Below are 6,165 nucleotides of genomic sequence, written 5' to 3'. Positions count from 1 at the left end.
CACCGTCCACGTCAGGGGGACATCCCCTCTCCCACCGTCTACACCATCTCCCTGCAGACGGCATCAGATCCGCTAGGGACACCATCCACGTCAGGGGGACATCCCCCTCTCACACCGTCTACACCATCTCCTTGGAGATGGTATCGGATCCTCTACGGACACCATCCACGTCAGGGGGACCATCCCCTCTGACACCGTCTACACCATGTCCCTACAGATGGCATCAGATCCCCTACAGACACCATCCACGTCGGGGAGGAGGGTGTCCCACTCTGACACCGTCTACACCATCTCCCTGCAGAGCGTTGGATCTTCTAGGGTAAGGGCTCAGTCCTATAGGGCTGCCCCCCCCCCCCACTTCAGAGACCAATCACAAATCCAGGCTGTCACCTGTGACTCTCGCTACCTGCTATAAAGGGGAGGTTCCAACCACCAACTCCTTGGGTTCAGGTGGTTTGCTAGAGTGGCTCACAGAACTCAGAAACATTTACTCACTAAATTACCTACCAGTTTATTATAAAAGGCTGTAAGTCAGGATGAGGCAGATGAAGAGATGCCCAGAGTCAGGTCCGGGAGAAGGGACACAGAGCTTCCGCACCCTCCCCAGGCACGCCACTCTCCCCCAGACCTCCCTGTTCAGCCTCCTGTTTGCACGGTTATGGAGTCTCGATGCCAGGAATGAAGACCGAATCCATGCTGCTGATTATAAATCACAGCACCCCAGCTACTTTCTGAGAGGCGCTGGGTCACCGCCCAGGGAGAGCCAGTGTGCCCAGCAGCACAGAGAGCTCAGAGCACACAGAAGCTGGGCCAGGACACAGAACCCACAGGCCTCTCGGGCAAAACTCATCCCTTTCCTGATTGCCGGGGACGTCGAGAATCCTGCTGGTCACACCTAAAGTATCTGTTAACTCAAAAACTAAGGATTGAAGATCTTCACAAGCCCATTTATGCTTCTAATTATAATCTGTGACTTCGAGAATTTGCCATGGATGAGCAAAAGTTTAGATACTATGTTTAATCTCTATGTGGATTTTATCTTCCTACTTTATTATGTCCTACACACACTTTTATTTTTCATTACATATACGCAAGGACATAGTTTTCTGTATCTCAAGCTGGAAATGCCGCTGCTTTATTGAAGTGCATCCACGCTAGCGTTGCCGAGCCACCCCACACGGGAAGGACAGAGAGACGCGGGCCTCTGTCCTAGGAGCGTGGTCCTAACTCTAAGGGGGAGTCCTGCACTGTCAGTAATAAACCAAAATGCAATAAAATCATTTCTACGTGTTGTGAAAAGATATGAGGTATGATTGATACTCTTTAATAGCCCCAAAGGTAAGAAAACTGAATGAATACTATTTTTTCAAATGTCAAAGTTCTGAATAATTTTACAGATCAAGAGATTCAGCATATTTCCTCCTCTCAGCTCCATTTGTAAGAGCTAGAAGAATACCCCAGTTGCCTGATGCAACTATAAAACCTTTGCAATCTGTCAACCCTGGAAATGATCCTCCTGCCTCCAAAAAAGCAAGCTGCATTTCCATTCAAGAGTGTTACATCTTTCTTCCTTCAAGGGGCCCTTTTATAACACAGCACGAACACTCAGCTTTTGCTTACGTACAGATTTTTGTCATTGAAACACCTAGTAGCCTGCAGACCTGAGAAAACGTAATTCAAAAAGTAATTTATATGCTGGCATTTACTACCCTCTTTCGTATAAAATGCAATTTCCCTGGCTTATACTATAAAGTTGTAATTATCCTTTACTTCTTGTTGGTCCATGATGAAATATACAGTGTTCTTGTAAAAGTCATATATTAGGGGCGCCTGGGTGGCTCAGTCGATTAAGCGTCTGCCTTCGGCTCAGGCCATGATCCTGGGGTCCTGGGATGGAGCCCCGCATCAGGCTCCCCGCTCATTGGGGAACCTGCTTCTCCCTCTGCCTCTGCAGCTCCCTCTGCTTATTCTCTCATTCCCTCTCTATCTCTATGTCAAATAAATAAAATCTTTTTTGAAAAGTCATATACTAGCCTTCATGAGATCGCACATCAACACCGGTATATGAAATCCTGACAAATATTCACCTACGTCCTGCATACTCCTTTGTAAAGCCCGTCTCTTCCACAGGACACCCTGAGACTAAACAATATGCGTTATGACAGGTACTTTGCACTGTTCATTTTTTACTTTTCCTCTATCACCTTTCTGAAGCCACATGAGAGGCATCAGCTAATTCTGAGAATAAAGTGGCCTTTGAAGGGGTTAACTGTTTTAACTCCTTATTGATCGGGTAAAACATTACCTAATTTCAAAAGATGATGAGAAAGTGACATTAGCACTCAGAATCAACCTGTCCAGTGGAAACCTGAGTGCGGTTGCAGGTAAGAGAGGGCTTCCTGACGAATCCTGTTTCACAAATACTTCGGAGCAACGCCTGTGCACGTTGCGGATGCACGTGGAGCACAACAATGAAAGATAATCCTCGTTCCGTGACCTAGATGAGGTTTTGGTCTGGTGGATGTTCTTCGCCAAGTCGGAAAGCGGTGGGTCTCAACCCCACATGGTGGAGTCTGCCATATGCAAAGGGAAGGACGTTTCTGCCTTGCATTACAGAGGACAGGGGAAGAGAGGCATGATGTGTTGACATTTATGGGGAACCGAGCGCCTTTCCGAGAGGGCGGAAGCTGGACTCTATTGTGCAACAGGGCTGAAGGTGTGAGAGAGACAGGTTTGCAATCATCCTGGAGAGGGTGGGAGACGAAGCTAGTCAACGAGGGTCTCACCGAAGCGATGGGCCAGGAAGAGTGAGAAAGCCCGAGATGTGCGGCAGCAGAGCCCCCCGAGCGCCCTCGCAGCTCGGTCCGGGCGCGGCCGTGACGGGGTGCTCCACGATGAGCTCTCTGCAAGGGCACGGCTGAGCTCGGATTCTTTTCCTCCTTGTTCTCGGTTTGTGGCGATGCACACACATTATGGGAGTCTGCAATCCCACGCCAGTTTCTAATGGGGAAGGAATGCTGTTTACCGGAAAAACCAGGACACTAAAAGGCAAACTTACTTTACAGGACAGATGAAATCCCCACGAGCAGGAACAAAAGGTCTGAAGAACTTGGGCCTGAGGAGGAAGCTGGGGAGGGACGAAGGGGAGAGGACGGAAGGACGAACTTTGGGGACAAGATGAAGAGGTGACACCCTCAGAACTCAGAAGAAGGACAGATCTGTTACGTGGCGAATATTTTCTAAAGCACGTGTTGGCTGCCATCTGCAAAATGGATAGTGAAGGAAGACTGGAGACAGATACTAATTAGGAAAGTATTTTAATTCTAAGAAAGAGGCGGGAACGGCCTGAACATGGCAAAGAATTTGACAGATCCCACCTAGCACCTGACATCAGAGACAGAAGGAGTTTTTAAAGAACTGCATTTCTGGAGAAAAAGGAGACGTCCTGAAGACGGCCTCTGGGGCTCTGGTGTGAACAGAAGGGTGAAGGGTGCAGCTGTGTGCCGCAGGAGAGCCTGGGAGAGCCTCCCACTCCCCCTTCCTTCCTTCTCCCCGGGCACTGACATCTCTGCACCCTCGGGGCTCTTTCCGGTCTCTGCACTTGCACGCACTCCACACTCGTGTGGGCTGATGCCTGTGCCTCATGGGCCCATGGCGGCCCTCCCTGCTCTTCAGGGCTCTCCTTTTCCACTGCCACCTTAGCATCTTCTACTTCCACGGTGCCTTACGGCTCCGTGTGCAATGGACTGATGCTCGTGTGATCTTGTGTACATGCTTATCTTCCAAATTCAACATTAGGCAGAGATCAGAATGCATCTAGGGCTGCAATAATGTGTGCGTGCACATGTGTGCGTGCATGCGTATGCATGTATCTCTGTGTGTGTGTGTGCGCACGTGTGTGCATGTATCTGTGTATGTGTGCGTTTTGTATGTGTGCACGTGTATACGTGTGTGTGCACGTGTGCATGCATGCGTATGCATGTATCTGTGTGCGCATGTGCGTTTTCTATGTGTACACACGCATGTGTGTGCGCATATGTGTGTGCGTGTGCACGTGTGCGTGGATGCGTATGGACGTATCTGTGTGTGCGTGTGCGTTTTGTATGTGTGCACGGGTATGTGTGTGTGCATGCGCACATGTGTGCGTGCGTGCGTATGCATTATCTGTGTGTACATGTGCGTTTTGTATATGTGCACATGTATATGTGTATGCTTGTGTGCGTGTGCATGTGTGCGCGTGTGCGTGCATGTATCTGTGTGTGCGTGTGCGTTTTGTATATCTGCGTATTTCTGTGTGCACATGTGTGCGTGCATGCGTATGCATGTGTGCGTCCGTGTGTTTTGTATGTGTGTACGTGAACATGTGTATGCGTGTGTGCGTGTGCATGTGTATGCATGTATATGTGTGCTTGTGCGTTCTGTATGTGTATGCGTGCGTGCGTGTGCGTGCATGTGTATGCATATATCTGTGTGTGCGTGTGCGTTTTGTATGTCTGCGTATTTCTGTGTGTGCACATGTGTGCGTGCATGTGTATGCATGTATCTCTGTGTGCATGTGCATTTTGTATGCGCGCACGTGTATATGTATATGCGTGTGCACGTGTGCGTGCATGCATATGCATGTATCTGTGTGTGCGTGTGCATTTTGTATGTGCACGTGTATGTGTATGCGTGCGTGCGTACGTGTGCGTGCATGCATATGCATGTATCTGTGTGTGCATGTGCATTTTGTATGTGTGCACGTGTGTGTGCATGCATATGCATGTATCTGTGTGTGCGTGTGCGTTTTGTATGGTGCACGTGTATGCGTATGCATGTGTGCGTGCGTGTGTTTTGTATCTGTGTACGTGAACATGTGTATGCATGTATATCTGTGCGTTCTGTATGTGTGCACGTGTATGTGTATGCGTGTGCACGTGTGCGTGCATGCGTATGCATGTATCTGTGTGCATGTGCGTTTTGTATGGGTGCACGTGTATATGTGTGTGCGTGTGTGCATGCATATGCATGCATCTGTGTGTGTGCGTGTGTTTTGCATGTGCACGTGTATATGTATGCATGTGTGCGTGCGTGTGCATTTTGTATGTGTGCACGTGTATATGTGCATGTGTGTGCATGTGTGTGCATGTATGTGTGCGTTTTGTATGCGTGCACGTGTATGTCTATGCGTGTGTGCATGTGTATGTGTGCGTGTGCACATGCATGCGTATGCATGTATCTGTGTGCGTGTGTGGATATGTGTATGTGTCTGGATTTTTGGGATATGCGTGCACAAGCACATATACACAAATACATGGCACATGTACACTAGATCGTGTACACTTGGTCTATGCAGTATACACACTATGTAGTGCACCTGTGTTTATCATACAGTAGAGTCTAACACAGTAAGTATCCCCATCATTTGACACAGTCATGTCATAATTCACAGCCCTACATTTCAGGTTGAGGAGTGGCTAGATGACAGGATTGAAAAATCAGTATAAGTTGCTAAACATATAGAAAAGTTTCCATGAGAAGTTTTAGGTAAAAGCTGTGTTCTACCCAGACTCATACAAAGATATCGTCGACTGTTTCAAATACATTTAATCTCCAAAGAGACGGTTTCTCAAGCAGGTAAGGAAGCTCTGTTTCTAGGACTTTTTTGAAAGCCTCATTTCAAACAGACCTGCTCATTCTGATCCGATGTTTCTCAGGTGGTAGAAGATAATTACAAGCAATGACTGCGTCTAATTCTGCATAGCAAGGCTCGCCTTTCCGAAATTCAGACAAGGTTTTAGCCCATTCTCCTAACCTCTGCACCAGACCCATGATGAAAGGCAGACACCACGGGGCTCGACTCGAAGGGAATCGACATCACACGCCCCTTTCATCTGCCCCTTTCCCGGAAAGCTTGCCAGGCACTTCTCCACTGTGGCTCTAACCTGTCCCCTCTTGTGAGCAAAGCCAGCAACAAGAAAGGGACTTATTTTCTGGCTCAGATAGGAGTACCATGTAAGACTCTCCTTTTGCTTTGCACAGTTTGTGGCAAACATACTAGTTTAGGAAAACTGGAAACTAGGAAAATCAACATGGGAATAACTTACTACCTGGAATATGAAGGGATGGTGAGCGCTGGGGAATACCCGTGAAAATGGGTGTGTCACCTGTCACGTTTTTAGGAGA

General features: G+C 48.1%; 1 protein-coding gene across 3 annotated transcripts in view; it reads right to left on the bottom strand.

Annotated features, from left to right (window-relative positions):
* Positions 1-6,165, bottom strand: part of ANOS1 (anosmin 1) — a 184,731-nt gene that overhangs the window by 30,874 nt on the left and 147,692 nt on the right. The gene's annotated exons all lie outside the window — the stretch shown is intronic.

The sequence above is a fragment of the Callorhinus ursinus genome, unplaced genomic scaffold (assembly GCF_003265705.2).
Source record: "Callorhinus ursinus isolate GAN/ISIS: 27379988/994484 unplaced genomic scaffold, GSC_fseal_2.0 scaffold16, whole genome shotgun sequence".
NCBI lineage: Eukaryota > Metazoa > Chordata > Mammalia > Carnivora > Otariidae > Callorhinus > Callorhinus ursinus.
The sequence above is the reverse complement of the archived record's forward strand: the minus strand, read 5'-3'. Positions and strand labels throughout refer to the sequence as shown.